Source organism: Lichenostomus cassidix, chromosome 8, assembly GCF_008360975.1.
Source record: "Lichenostomus cassidix isolate B80296 chromosome 8, HeHo_3.0, whole genome shotgun sequence".
Classification (NCBI taxonomy): Eukaryota; Metazoa; Chordata; class Aves; order Passeriformes; family Meliphagidae; genus Lichenostomus; species Lichenostomus cassidix.
Window position 1 is genome coordinate 18,804,536 of NC_139489.1, and position 16,446 is coordinate 18,820,981.

At 37.1% G+C, this 16,446-nt stretch overlaps 1 long non-coding RNA gene across 1 annotated transcript in view; it reads left to right on the forward strand.

Moving 5' to 3' along the window:
• Window positions 1-16,446, forward strand: part of LOC146433985 (uncharacterized) — a 285,167-nt gene that overhangs the window by 192,417 nt on the left and 76,304 nt on the right. Inside the window, exon 4 of the long non-coding RNA XR_014853774.1 lies at window positions 6,177-6,261. This is a non-coding gene — a long non-coding RNA (uncharacterized LOC146433985). The remainder of the gene's footprint in view (window positions 1-6,176; window positions 6,262-16,446) is intronic.

A 16,446-nucleotide genomic window follows, 5' to 3' on the forward strand; every position in this document is an offset into this window, starting at 1 on the left:
AAACTAAAGCACCCATATTGATGAAATCTTGGCCTAAAACTCAACAGGTGTTCCTTGGCCTTCAAGGAAGGAAGGTGTGTTTTACTGCCATGAAATATGTAATGAACCATTACCATTCTTTATTTTCCTAGGTATTTCTTATATAATCTTTGTAGGATAATGTGGCTAGCACAGGTTTTTCCCATGAGAAGTTTTCTTGTGTTTTGTAAATAAAGATAAAATTTGGATGTTATTGGAACAGTGTCCCAGAACTTGGACAGTGCAGGCCTGGCCAATCAGGCCTGGGGGAAGGCTTCTGACTGACCAATCTGGGTGACTTTTGAGAACTCTATATATGTGATGAAATCAAAACAATAAAGGTCATTCCTTCTTGCCACTGAGAACTGATGCATTCATTACTCTGCTAGCTGCTCAACAGCGACAGGATAAATGCTTTGAAAACACAAGGAGAAAGAAAAAATTCCAGAAATAAATATATCGTGTTTTCAAGTTGCATGTGTATTTAATGGGATTATGTTACAATAAAAAAATCTACCTTGCTTCTTCCTGTTTCCAAAGGAATGGTGAAATTCTCTTTGGTTTTAATCTTAGCAGTGATGTGAACACTGAGTGTTTCTGGCAGTTGAGTTCTCACTGTGACAGGTCTGTGGATTAAACCAGCCAATAAAGCAGGGAGGTGGGTTAGTTGACTTTTTTCTTTGCATGAATGCAATTTAAAAATACAGTGGTTTTCAAAATGTCATTTCCTGATTGGTGCCCAGTTATATTAACATCACTGTGGTGTGTACTTGCTGTTTCTGCTAGCTACAGATATATTAGGATTCAATAAAATGGCCACTGTTTCATTGCACCTTAGGGTATGCATTTTAATAAATGCAGTGTGTTGCATGGCAGAAGTGAAAATGGAAATCCAGGTAGTAGTAAATACAATACGAATGATTAGGAGAAGAATACCAGTATGTGTAATTGTTCTTATCACAAAACTAAGATACCAAGGCTAAACATGAAAACCTGTGTGTATGATTGCTTTTCAGCCTAGCAGATCAGTATGAACATCCTTAGCTGCCACTTTCATGCAGTTTAGACTTCAGTGATTGTCACAGCTTTCATATCAACTTGGATAAATTGCCATAACTCTTATATTTTATTTTTAAATTAACAGTGTTCATAACCCAATTAGATGAAACTACAATAGTATTTCATTTGATAATGTATTTCTGGTAATTTAATTTTTGTGTTTGTATCAGAATGGCTGAATACAGCCATTGAAAGCAATTTAATTTTCAATTTATTTCTACTCCTGTGGAATCTCACAATGAAAATTAAAGTTTTGTCCTTCCTATTAAATATATGCGGCATAGATACAGGACAGGACCTGCTATTTCTTTTGGGTATTTCCAACTGTAGTTTCTGTGGCATCATTCTGCTGCTGTAGTACAGAAGTTGGTATCTCAAGCCATTTTCAATGTCAGGAATGCTGAATTTCTTTAAATTGGGAGCAGTGAACACTTGAAGTATTGCTACAGAAGTTGGTCACTGTTCGCTGTTGGAAGAGGAGAGTCTAGAGAACATTTTGAACAGTTTTGATTTATAGTGAAATTGGCAATCTGTCTTCTGAATTGTCATCATTCCAGAGTAAAAGTGATACTTTGATATCTCATGTTATTCATCATCAGACGGTGTGGCAAAACTAACTATATATACTGATGAGAGAGATACATGGGGAACCTGTGCAGTTCTCAAATTCTAAAATATTCTACACTGAAATGTCACATTGCTTCTCTACTTAATAACAGTCACTTTTTCTATTGCTGCTCCCTTCATATGGGTTCCCATACCACTGTCCGTGAAAGAGGAAAATATCTAATATGGAACTGTGAGATAAAAGTGCAAAAATGCTCAAATATTTTTGTTCTCCTTTATCAGTCTGAAATAACAAGTGATACAAGAGGAGGGAATTAAAAAGCTTTGCTGTTTTCTTTTAGTACATTAACCCAGGGACTTCACATTAATGTAAAGTAAGAGTTTTATCACCTAATTTGCTCTTCCTACCAGCTGGACATCTAGTCAGAGCTAAGTGCATAGGACAGCCTCTGAGGTTTTGAGTTGCTCTAGGTGTTACTCCAGCACTCTGAGGTGCCAGTCACAACCAGAATGTGTCATTGCCCAGAGGGAGCTTTCACCACTGATTGTGATGGGAACCTTCAGAGCTGGGGAGGACAGGCTGCCTCATTGCTTGATGACTAATGTTATATGAGATTAAATTTACCTGGAGAGTTCAAGTGAAATCTTTAGCCAACCTGTTGTTTATAACTGTTCTTTATATCTGAAAATGATTTTCAGGTGCAAAATATACTTAAGTAGACACTTCAGGAGTGTGTGTGTGTGTGTTTATCTGTCTCTATATCTCTCTAGATGCCTTATTTGTTTTACTGGTGTACTTGGAAATTCCAGAAATTCCTCGCAGATTTATTTATTGTGACCAATTATATACCCAGACATAGTAATCAATATTCCCATTGAATTCATAGGACCATGTTGTCCTGAATAACAATGCCTAACTCTCCCTTCCCACCAACATAATTCTCATGGTTTTCCTCTTCTCTGTGTAATGTAGTGGAGTTTGTAGAGTTTGTGAAGCCTTTTCATGGCTGTTGGGATGTTCAACTAACAGAAAAACTTTATAATTCTTATGATCCCAGCTCTAAAGCAAGGCATGTTTGTCAGTGGTAATAGGTAATAGGAGTTTTCCAGCTTTCCTAAGGAAAGGGAGAAATAGCTTTTCAAAAAATTTGAAAAGAAAATTTTATTGGAAATTGTTTTAGGTAATAGTTTTTTTAAATTAATTTGTCATCTTTCCTGTTTGAATTTTGAATGCTATTGAAAGCAAAGGAAAAAAAAATTGTTATATAGCTTCTTTCTGAAGAATTAAAAAGGTGTTTTTTGAACTTTTTTGCTCTCCTAAAACTGCAGTAGCTACACAGCAATGGATGGTGCATGATAGCAATAACACCTAGCCTGAAATTTTCTGATAACTATATTTCACATGTTAGCTTTTCAAGCTGCAAGATGAGATCTAATATATAATCTTTATGCATATCTACACACAAATGCATGATGCATGTATTTGTATAAACTCAGTTAAGAGACAGTAATTTTAAACTATTCAGAAATACTTTAATAAGACTGATTTTTTTTCATGTTTTGTATGAGCAAAGCCATACTGTCTGAAACAGCAAAATCTAAAAATCTGACAGACTTTTAGAGAGAACCCCTGTTCTCTTGCTTCCCCCACCACTTGCTTTCCTAGGAATGTACAGCAGTCTGTCCATGACAAAGAGTAGCTCACTCTGCATGTTCCCAGCAATGACAGCATCCCTGACTGCTTCTTACCTCAGAATCTGACACTTCCTAAACACAGTTTTGTCTTTTCTTGAATGAAGCTCCCAAATCTTTGTTCAGAAACAGTCTTCTGACTTCTAACAACTTCTTCATTTTCCCATAAGTGAAGTGGGACTCTTAAGATGATTCTTCCTGTTGTCAGAGATATTTCATTATTATTTTTAATATTTATACTTTTTGCTGGAACAGATCTTGGTTCTGTTTGAATAAATTACTGCACAAGTTCAAAAAGGAGACATATTCCTGCTTACAACACAGAAATCCAATGCTTCCAGTGATGTTCTGACAGTGGTTACGAGAGTAGGAATCAGTAGAGCTGAAATGTTCAATGAGGTAAAAAGAGCAATGCAAATCTCAAGGGCTTCTGAAATACAGAATATGCAAGCACGATTTTGAGAGTGTGTATTACATTGCTGCTTCCTCTCACACCATGCACCAAACATCTCTTTCCCCTCTTCACCTTCTAAAGATCAATTTGATGTGACTGCCTCCAGTTTGAAATTAGTGTGATTTAATCTGTGCTACACAAAAAATCTCTCTCCATGGAAAAGGCCCAAATGGGAAATCTAATGATAGCATATTCCCCAAGGAAAGCTGCCACCTTAGACTGTGTCCTGTAGGAGGGGAAGTGAACAGCTGCAATATTTCTTGTACAAAATGTGTGTGTGCATGTGTATGGTGACATGACACAACGCTTTGTGACAGCTCATTTTATTCTGGGTTCTTCACATGACAGATGAAATGATTTCTGTAATTATTCTTAGGTATAAGACCCAAAGTCAGTTCTGTTAATACTTGGCCTGTTTGGCATAAAATACATTTAGGTATCTCATTTAAACATCCCTCTGGAAAAAAAGCTCTGGAAATCAGAAGTGATTGAGTGGATGAGCTGCAACTGTATTGCTTCTAGGCCCAGTAAAAAGGCAAGTATAAGGGGCTGATTTTCATTTCAAATGTTTCATTTGAGGTGAAGTTTCATCCCAAGGCTTACATAACTAGACTAGCTTTTCTTGTAGTTGAATTAGCTCTTGTTTTACCTCTAAGTTAATTTAAGATCATTGCAATTTTATGCTAAGGAGTAGGAAAGTTTTAAATATATCCTTGCTTTAGAACAAAAATGTACATTAATCATAACCAGTGATAAAATACTACTTTTCATTACAAGCTTTATCACTGTTTAGGATTAGAAATAGATGAATTGTGTAATTTGACATACTGCTAAGGAAATTATTGTACATGTATCTGTGACTTATTTTAAAATAATTTATAGGTCTGTAGTTCAATGTGAATGTAGAATATTTTTAAAATACATGCTACAATTAGTAAACTAAGTCAGAAAAATGTATGTAGTCTCCTAAAGCTTGAAGAAGATTTGTTGTGTCTGTATTTACTGTGCAGCAATAATGCAATTTTTATTATTCATTTAGAGAAAATACCATTGAATTTTGGTGAAAATTCTTTTCTCTTTCTGAACATTCAATGGGACTTTGTTATACATTTTTAGATTTCTAGCTGGGCTGGTTTGCTTTCATTCATGATTGAACTCAGCTGCTGTGTTTCCAGGATAACTGAAAGGTTGAACCTACCTCAATGATATAGGGTCTATAGAATAAGAGTTTTGCAACTTACATGCTTAAGAGAGAGGGAATATGTCCAGAAAATTTCTCTTAAATCATCTATCAAAGGTGCCAGTGCAGCTGGTGGCTTCATTTCTCAGGAAAGCAGAGAGAGATGGAAGGGCATGAGGGGAGCTTTTATTGATTGCTTTCTGGGAAAATTATTCTATGAGTTACTTTTGTAAAGAATGTAATTTGCCTGAAGTATAGCAGGAATAGGGTGAAAAGCTCTGGGAGAAATAGTTCCCTGATTGATTTTTTCGATATGAAATGATGGTGTTCTCTCTGAACCAGGACTGTATCAGCTCCACAAGTATCACTAGAGATGGGTGTGACTTCATGTGTTTGATAATGTTACAGGTAACTTTTGAAAGATCTACTGGAAGGAAAAAATGGAAATTGGGAAGAAGAGAGATTGCTGGTTATGATGCTTTTAACCTGTACTGTAATGCTGACTGTTTTAAGATCTGAAGCCAAAAGCATTATCCTCCTTAAAATTGATACTGGGACTTATACAATTCTATCAGTTTTTCTACATCAAATTCTGTGTATATAATTGCCTATCTGTGATTTCGATATAGACTCATCTCCCACAAGTGAAAGCAGCTTAAGATAAAAAATAATTTTAAAAAATCAATTTAGAAATTATTTTATTGATCTGTCTAATATTTACCATTTTTCAGTATTATAGGAATCTGATAATTAAATTGAACTTGAAATTTATGTAAATGTTTGTGGAAGACTAGTCTTTTCTATTTAGGGAAGAAAAGCAATTTTTAAGAAGATAAAACACAAAAAGAAGAAAGAATTCAGTGTTCCTGCATGTGACAGGTGAAAGGTCTAAAGTCTGAGGAAACTGGGTGTCACTCACTATCAACCGTCATTGCTCACAGTCACACTGCAGAAAAACAAAGTCAATTTTTTCTGAGTCTTACTCTGCAGCCACACACTGACATCATTGCACACTGGCATTAATGTACAATATTTGTAAAACTATCTTGTTGCTGGAAAACATTGCTTCAGTAATGGAGCCATCTTCTGAATTTAATTTTGATACACTGTATTGTTTCTTAAAGTAATTGCTGACGGTATACATGTTTTTGTGTTCAAAATTCATGAATGGATTTACAAGAGGTGAATTGTTTTGTTTCCCTCCAGACTTCGAAGAGAACCATATAATTTGAAGTTCACAAAGACAGCAGTCAAGAAGCCAGCAAAATTACAGATGAAGAACTGTTCTGTGGTGAGTAAACTGAGGCTTTCATATATTTGGCTTCTTGTGTGAAGATTCTATGGCACATTCCTCAAATAAGTAGAACTTACAAAGTATCAGTAATTGGTTGAAACCTCAAAGAATTACTCTTACAAAAACAGTACTAAAAATAAAATATTTATTACTGTTTCACTACTTTAGCTAAAGTATTCCATTCTAGTGCAGATCTTTATTTTTCTTGTGGTTTGATCAATGTTCTCAGGTTTTTCTGTCATTTGTTGACATCTGATGCTATATATTGTAGTTTCCTCCAACAATTTCTGTAGCTGATACCATGAAGTACTTCTGATTGCTAAGAAATCTAATCCTTGACAAGCTTCTATATGACCATCCCATTGGTGCTCTGCACAATCATGTCCTGTGGAGTGGCACTTCAGGCATTGACTGTGTAGGGACCTCATCTGTTCTGGTCACAGGCAGCAAAGAGATAAAGGAAGGCCATTTTTGCCAAAATTGGATCAGTTCTGGCTGGAGACTGTAATGTGGCTGGCATGAGGATGAGCCTTGGTGCAGCCCATGGCCAAACAGCTGAGAGAGAAGTGCTGCAGGCAGGACAGGATTCTTCCCACAGGGCTCAGCCCTTGGCGACAGCTGGTAATGCAAAATGCTTCCTGAGCTGAGTGCAGGGGTTCCAGCACTGCTTCTTTGCTCTCCTGCTATGCACAGTCACCACTTCTCTAGAAAAGCAAAACCCAAGTATCCATGTGATTGTGAAAATGCTGAGCTTTGTCCCTGGGAATGTACTCTTTTCTGGGGAAGGGAGGGGGCAGGGGGGAGGGCTGACTGTGCAGAGGAATAAATAAAAAGGAAACGAAAATTTAGGAACTTTTTTCAAAATTGTCTCTTAGACTTTTACTGAAGCCTTGAGGAGTAATACAGCTGAGTTTGTTTAGTGGAATAAATGGAAATACATTAACCTGAAAATTATTTGGCATGCTGATAACACATTTTATGCTGATAAATTGTTTTAAGGATCTCTTGATAGTTGCAAAGGAAAAAAACCCAACAAATTCCAGTGAGATTTCCATGCTTAAATACTTTTTAAGCAATACTACTGGTGGGTAGCAAGAAAATGGTGGCTGGAAAAAACTGTTACCTGAGTGAAGACATTTTCCCAATTCTCCTTCAGAAAGAAAGCAAGATTGGAGCTGCAGTGGTTTTCTAACATACAGAACTTGTCTTAATGGATTAGCCACACTCTCTTGTGTGGATTTTCTCCTTTGTATCTGTGCAGGAAAATGTGTTTGCTATGCAGAAGCATTGAGTGACTACCTCCCTCCCCCAGGGAAAACCAAAAAGACTTTACAGCCCAGTAGATTTTGCTCCTTAGTAGTTTTAATGAACCACAGAGAGCTTGTCAGTAAAAATTATGTATGTGTGTGTATATATATTTGTATAACACACATGTTTTGTTATTGTGTACATATAATATTTGTATTTGCTATACATAGGGATATGTTTAGTAAATGCATGTGTAGTTATATTTTATGTATGTATAGCTATATATGCACATGTGTGAGAGAAATCAGAAAGCTGTCATTAAGCTCTGTGGAAGAAATAGAAGATAGTGCTATATTTCTAATATGTGTCTCTGGGAATTCTCACTTAGCATAGTTGCTGGTTAGTAACGACTCTTCAATGTTTGCTCACTTCTTCAAGCAAAGGTAAGAATGTTGTAAGATGTATTACATTCTTTAGATCCATTGCATTCTTTCCTCTGTTCTTTATTTTCTGCCCAAAGCTTGTTGTCCCATCCAAGAAGCCATTAGCTGGTACTTTCTGAATGCAGTTGCACTCGGTTCAAAGGGTTTTGTATTTCTCTGGCAATGGTGCCTAAAATGAAGAGATCCAACACACCTTGTGATTGAGCACACTGCCAGCATAACAGATGGATGTGATAGCTGGCAGCCAAGAAACCCTGTGAAATATGGGTGTCAAATGGTTAGAGACAGCATTTTAAAATCAAAAATATATGTTAGATGCTCTGCGTTTTTGCACATGGTGGAGCATAGTCTAATCAGGTTGAGTTATTTTAAATTTTAAACTATAATTCTTCAATGTGTAGTTCGAGGGTTACTTGCATAACCTTCAGCTGTTATATTTCTGTGTCTTCAAGAGTTATATTTACTTTGCCCCCCCAAAAAATGTGTTAGGGAGTAAGGTCAAGGGACGAATACCTGTGCTACCTTCTTAGATTACATTGTGTGTGGTGTGATATGATATCAGTATCATGTCATATATCCTGATCCTTTGCACACATCTAGATCATGTGGCATTCAGTGCAGGGATTAATTTACTTTTCTCTTTTCATATCACACATTGCTGCATTTTCAAGTTGTATTCTTTTATTTTAGCTGATTTAGTTATGCTGAGGTATGGTGACATTTTTGATATATAACTGACCTTCTACTCTTTTTCCCTTCTTTTCTGTTCCACATGGAGAGAAAAATATTTACAGGTAGAAAACAGGGAAAGGTATTTAGAAGATCCTGCTGGATGCTTGTCTGTATTCCTTAGTTCATAATTACCTTTGAAATGAACCAATTAAATAATGTTAAACCATGCTGATTTTTGTTAGGGTTTTGTAATCCCAAATCAAGTAAGTGCTTTAACATTTCCCATAAATAATAAACAGTAGACTTCCTTTTTTTAAAAAATGTTTGGTTATCTTGTTGAGTATGAAACGCATACTCAAAATACTTGGCATCCTCTGGTTTGTTATACTGCTCAGCATAATCCCATAAAACCAAGTTCCTGCCTTATTTGTTAACATGTTAACATGTCTTTCTGTTAATTTAATTCTAAGAGAGCTTTCTTTATCAGAAGGTGAGGGATGCAATGGTATGTGGGAACTTGTGGTCTATAATTTATCATCACATAGTGCTCACATCCAGATAAATGAAAGAGGGGATGTTTTTATGAAGAAATAGAAACAAGGTTTTCTGAAAAGAAGATCCACAACTCATAAAATCACTGTAATGTGATAAATTAGCACATTAAATCCAATGCCATTAATCAATGTTAAACTAAACACAGATAGTTCTACTTAATATTTAATATTAATGTCTAAGGATATTTTTTTAAACCTGAGATAGTTTCATTTCAGGAACTATCAGTATTATCCTCTGAAATCCAAAGCACTATTAAAGAGATAGGCAAGACAGTAGATAGCAGGTTGAAGAGTCTATCAAAGCAGGCAGTTCCATATTCTTATCATAAATGTGCTGAAATGACAATAGAGAATGTCATGAGGAATTTAATGGAATTTCCCTCGTCTTAAAGTTCAAAAAGGCTTCTGAGTTTGCATTTATTCTGGTTCTCAAGCATACTTAGGTTGCCTGAGATAAGAAATCACAAATGCATAAAATTACATGAATATAGAGTACAAAGAGAGATAGAATAACTTACAATTCAGTGCTGATGTTTCTGATTTTAAAACACCATCATGTCAACCCCCCTTTTTGTCCCTATCATATTAAAAAGAAAGACATGTATTACTCCACAAGAGAGTTTTACTTTAATTCAGGTTTCATATTATGCTTATTCTGCAGCTGCCTAGATATTTTCATAACAGATATGACAATTAACTTATATATTGGATGAAAGTGCTGAATACTCAGCATTTTGAAAAATAATGAATTTTATAGCCACCCAAACTGGCAGATTTTAAGGTGACATAGTAGAAAAACTTCACCAGTGTTCACGTAGTCATGTATATTTGTTAAGATTCTTGCCTATTCTGTAAAATCCAATTCTAGGATGTTTTCATATTAGACTTGAACCATAAAACCTCCACATAATCTGTAATCATGTGTTTGTTACTAGAGGCTCAGTGTGTCCCTCTTCTTCAATTATATAGTGAATTAGAGTTCAGTGCGGGAACTAGCCAGGTCACCCTCAAACTGAGAAAGTAGTGACAATACATATCAGTGTACACATCTACACCCTAAGGATACTGTGGAGGGGCATTACTAGGAAGGAAATTCATCCTGTGTGTTTCCAGGGCTGGCTACCATTAATGAGCACAGGCACTTGCACTGAGAACTAGGGTAAGGTATTGGCTAGTTCTGAAAGTCAGGCCAGCCTGTGACTGCAAACTTCAGGAGCAGTATTGCCTGCTGATGCAATTGTAAGAATCTTTCAGGAAGTCAAGGAAAGGCTTTCAGACTTGTTCCTTGGCAAATGCCTTCCAGTGAGTTTTTGCAGTGAAACAACTCCACTACATTTCAGCTATCGCTCTTTTCAGTGCTGGCCAATGTACACACTATTTTCAGATGTTCTGTGACAGCATATGCTCCCTCTCTTACTGAAATAATTTTATTTAATTGCAGGAAAAGCAGCAGAACAGAGCAGGTTGAAATGGTGCTCTTTTTGGAAGTGGCAGAGCAGTATGTCAGTGTTCTGTAGAATGCTGTCTCTCAAATGAAAGTAAAACAGTTTAATTTTTCCCATCTCCCATAATAAAACACAGTTTGCTTAAGTGAGAAAATAATTTATAATAGTTTGTTAATTTTCTACACTGCTTTTAGGAGGTGGGTCAAAATGTGCTAATTCTAGTTGAAAGGTTGAGGCTGCATCAGCAGAGATTAAAATGCTGAGATGCATCTTTGAATTCATGGTACTGACAGATGAAGTGAAGAAAGGAAGTGCTGGTGTAAAGCAGTGCAGGGCAATGCATGGGATGTGGATGTAATTCAGAGTGAGCCGTGGATTCCAAAGGTGCTGCCAGGCTAAGCTAAGGATTGATGCTGACAGGTAGCCCCAGCACTTCAGTCAGTGACTTCAGTGGCTGGGTAGGGACACAGTAAAGGGAAGAAGAGATAGAGGCTATTGGAGAGTGAGGTGCATTTCCAAAAGTGCTGGTAAAGGCTAATTTTTATTACTAGAAATAGTGTCTGGCATAGATTTAATGTTTGAACGTTCTATCTCTCTATCTATAGATATATCTATATCTAATGATATATCTCATAATATATGAAGTGCAGATACAAATGAGCTAGAATAAAGTGTGAATTGAGAAAGGGGCTATTAGTACTAATCTAAGACCTGAAGCTGGCATGTGCCACTTGAAAACAACCTTTTAGGTTGGGGTGCAAAACTATCACTAAACTAAGGATAAGTGATTAGAGCTGCGTTTTTGTTGAGGTTCAGGTAGCAGGGTTGTTGAGTTGGAGAAAAGTTTACCTAGAAATGGCTTGCTGTTGATGATGATGGGTCTCTGGCTGCTGGTGGGACTGGGAGCTTGTATGGGGTGAAGGATGACATGTCCAACTTGCCCTGCTTGATCGCTAAAGCTGGTGATAGCACTGACTACAGACTTCTGATGAAGCATTTTATGGCTGTGGGACACTGAAAGGCCACAAGGTATTTCACTTCTTTTGGCAGTCATTCATCAAGATGATGAATAGCAGTCTTGCACAGGATTGTGTATTCTTTGTTAAATGAAGATGTGACTGCTCAGACATACACACTGCTATCCATGCATAACAGCTGTTTTGGCAGTTACAGAAATTAAACACATTTAGCTGTGACTCCCTACATGTAACATTAAGTTAACACTTTTTAATCAGTACATTTGCAGAAAGAAGATAAGGCAAAAGGCTGTAGATCTGGATGCTGCTACAAAAGGAGATTTGAAAGTAAAGACATTTTAAAGAAATCGGGGCCAAGACAAATCAGGGATGACTGGGTTTGCTCCTTCCTATTTGAAACCATTTGCTTTTTAGGGCTCCATTTTTGTAAATCGCATTAGCATCTGCTTAACCTTAATCACAGTAAAAGTCCCTTTGATTTCAATGTATTTACATGAGTAAAGTTAGAGATGTGCAAGAATCTGCAAAAGTAAAATAAAGGTAGGCATGGTGGTAATATATTTACACTCTTTCACCCAGTTATATCCTAATGTTGCGTGTCCAACTCCAAATGAAATAACACTCAGGAACATCATGGTAGTGATAAGCATTCTAATTCTTAAATTTCCCACTGGGATTTAAATTAGAATCTGATTTGCAGACATCAAGGCTACATTCTGAAGGCAAGTCAAGTCTTGCTGTAATTGCACTGGCTCAGATTTGTTTCCTAAACTACCTGTTTCTCTAGTTGGGCTTATTTTAGGAAATAAAGCTTATGTTCGATGGGAAGTGATCTGAAATCTTATGGAATATCCTCTGTATCTAAGCATTTAGGATGAAGACAAATTAACTATTTTGAAAAAACACAAGTACAGCAGGAGTAGAAATGTGACATATATATTGGACGGGGCTTTTTCATTGGAAAATCTATCACATAGTTAGTTGAGTTTTCCTGTAACTTACTAACTGCATTTATACACCACTATTTCAATGATTACTACAGGCTTTTTTCCCAGCAAAGCCTGTGTCTGCCCTGCTCACTGTTGCTGTACTTCTAGCCACCATCAGTGGAAAGTCTGCCCCGTGTTCCAGATTTACTCTGCTTTAGCATTTACCAAAATCTGGGCAGTGGCAGTGGTTTAGCCAGAGACATCCCTGCCTGGCTCTCTGGTATGATCATATCCCTTCTGTGTCTCTCCATGATCCCTTTCTCTCAGTCTTTCTCATTTCCATTGAGACTTATTCCTAGAAAAGAGAGTCACTGGGATGTGGAGTGTTGAAAAAATTCATTTTAGGTCTAGTGAGAGGCACATCAGTTACTTGAGCAGACCATAGGTGAGCTCATGCCTTGCAGTGGGGTACCAGATCACCAGTAGCCTTCTGTCTGAGAGCTGTTGGGAGACACTGCTCCGACTGGGAAACTTCACAGTGCTTCATGGCTTCGGAGACTCTGAACACTCTGTGGCACTCCAAGTGCTAATGAAGCCCATAACACTTGATCCCCACTGTTCATGGTCTCCATCTCCTCCCCTCTTAAACCTGCATTCTGGTTTCCAGACAAAGTAAGTCTGTACACCAAGGTCAGATTGAAGTCATGCTGCCCTCACACCAGCAGCAGCCCCCAGTGTGCATCTATAGGTTACTTTCTAAATGTTCCTGTCTTTGCTGGTAAGGGTTAAGTCATACTTTTCACCCTCTTCAGATTGATAGAAAACTTGAAATTTGTCCCGAGAAACCATTTTTTTTTCCTGTCTTGATGTAGTAACTATGATACTATAGTAACTAATTGTGATATGTGAGGTCCAGCTTCATTTTTCAGTTTTGACCAAAGATGTTTGTCTTCCTGGCCTGGGGTTCTTGAGGATGCCTTAACCACAATGATGGGATAGAGAAAAAGGAGCAAGGAAGAGGGTGAGGAATCTTTCATGCTGTTGAAATTTTTCCCCACAGAGTGGTACAATGAAAAATTAGAGGCCAAACCCAGGAAATTAACATTTAGGAATGTTTCTAAGCATGTCTAATCCTTTCTTATCCCTTGGAAGAGCATTATGAAAATGAATTCAGACTAGGAACAGCTTATGCTAATTAATTCAAGCTAGGCATGTACATGAAAAGCTGCTGAGCAATGCTACTGAAACTGAGTTACATTCAGGTATTCAGGTCTTTGGACACCTGTACAGTGAGTAATTGATGTGTCTTTCTGGTATGAGTAACTTCGGTGTTAAATGAAACTCCAGTTGAGATTTTACAATGATTTGGGAACTGGACTCCAAGTTTTCATGCGAATATTACTGTGATTGCTTTTCTTGAACCTTGCCTCGGTTTTTTCAAATATTCTTTTCTAATACAGCGTGCACTTGTATAACTTTCCATGACTCAAATTCAGAAGACTACTCCAAATAAAATAATAATTAAAAATATTACAGCGATATCAATGCCAGTATGAGCAGTGGGATCCACACTATTCTGGATACTATTGTTGAGCAATTTTCACTATAGTTTTATTCATAATACTGTGAAATCTATGAGAGTTCTGTTTTTAGCTTCACTGGTGGGTGGTAAAACCCAGCCTATGACCCTCTATCTCAGCTATGGTAAAGATATCTGAATTCAAATAATTCCTGCAGCTGCAGTTATGTATTGAATATTTTTGTGTGGTTACTTCTGGGTTATTGTATCTTTATTGGAACGAGAGACTTTTAAAATGGTACTGCTAAGCTAATTAAAAATAATGCAAAGGGTTGTCCTACCAGATTGATTTTGAACAAGAAAACAAAGTATGCTGATTATTACTGACTAACTGATAATAAAGAGTCAATAACACATACATCCCCACACATTTTTAATGCTTAAGCCTGAGCCTTAAATTGTAGTTTTTCTCTTGGAGGTTTCCTAGAGAACATTTGCTGAGGAAACTAAATCCTCACCTTCTAAATTCTAAAGGCATCTCTCTTGTATCAGTATGGGGAAGAGTTTGGGACTAATTTATGCCTACATCCTTCCTTGTGAAATATTATATCACAACTGTACTGGTCAGAACTGATGCCCAGGTTATGTTAGACCAATTAAACAGCAAAACATTGATCTGCCATATTATACTTTCCATTAACTTGTGCCATTTCATTGTGTGGGATTAATACAGATGGATCTGTTACAATAGTGTTTCTTTGTGGTAAAATGTGATCTTTCTAAACACATCTTAAAGAAATGCCTTACATTCCACTCTAATGAAAAACAACAGTTCTTCTGAACAGGAAATATTCCTATTGAATGATCAAACTATTTTTGTACTTTTTAAGAGCACTTTTCTGAAACGTTGCGTATTCTTCTCATGTTCTTCTCAGGATAACAGCACAGTTTACTGTGCAGATTATTATAATCTTAACTATTTTTATTCAAAACATTCAGAAGCATGTCAAAATTTGTTGCTCAGGGAGTATATACTTGAAACCTTTGAATTCAATGTCATTCATGATATATTGTACGTGTCATAGGTTGGTAATACAGTAATATTTCTCATACTGTTGTTTAGATGCTTCCATTGAGGGATGTGAATTAATGTCTAATTCTAACCCTTGATAACATTGTTCAGTCATTGTTTAGTGCTGTAAGATGTGGAGAACAAGCTGATTTATGCAAAGGAGAGCCCTATGGGATTAAGTATGTTTTAGGCAGAGCTTGGGTCTTGTGCTCGACCTCAGCATGTGAGTGGATGTCACGTTGAATAAATGTAATAATTACAAAAAAAGAAACCTTTTCCATGCTACAAAGTCTTTAATCAAATCTCACTAATTTGGAATTTATTAAGACTCTGGAGGTTAGGGAACTTTTCCAGAAGATTAAGAGCTGGTGAGTGAACAAATCTTTTATAATATGTGTATTGAAAAATCTCTCTTAGTTTGGAGAGCTGCAATAATTATAGAAGGCATTTGGTTCTATACAGTTCAGGAAATTTGGTCTTTGGAATTATATTCCAACTATTATATTGGTGTATAGCAATTGACTGACAATTCCATCTATGGTTGGTAAGTTTAATGCTGTTATTCGAAAATAAATTCTATTATTCCTCTTGGAAGTGTGGCATCATGTGTGACACTTTAAGGTGGATTCATATCCGTGTGATCACATGGGACAGAACAGGAGGTGATCAGGCAATAGTGCCAGATTTGAGAGGTAGTAGCAAGCTTTATATGTGCCTGCTTGCAGCAGCCAGGTAGCAGAACACAGCTGCTATAGTGCCAGACACACCACCTTCCTTCTCATCACTTCCTTTGGGCTTTCTTATCTCCTAGAGCACCTGGGCTTTAAACAAAGGCTCCTGCCAGTGTGTTTGCCTCTTGCTGTACTGATTCAGGGCACCTCCCGACAGTTTGCTACTCATTAGGATGAATCACCATGGTAGTAACTAGCAGCCAGATAAAGACTGGGAGCCTGAAAGGTGAAGCTGACATTGGCTTAAGTTCCCTAGATTTTCACATAGCAAACTACAGCAAATAAAGGAAGTCTTCCAAGGGGCAGCAGCCCATAGCCGTTTTCATCTCTGTGAGCATGTGAGATGCACAGTGTCTGTGCCCAGAGCCAGTGACCAGTCTGCACATCTGTGCTCCTCACTGTGAGCCTTCGGTGTGGCAGAAGCCTGGAGGGAATGAACTGAGAAAGTCACAGCTTCATTTCTCACTAGTTTAATGAGCTTAGTGATAGACTTTGAAAGAGACCACTTGATTGATTTCTTGGCAAGCAGCCATTACAGAATTCCTCATTAGGATGTCTCTTTCAGTCTCTCCTAAATTACGGTGATCAAACA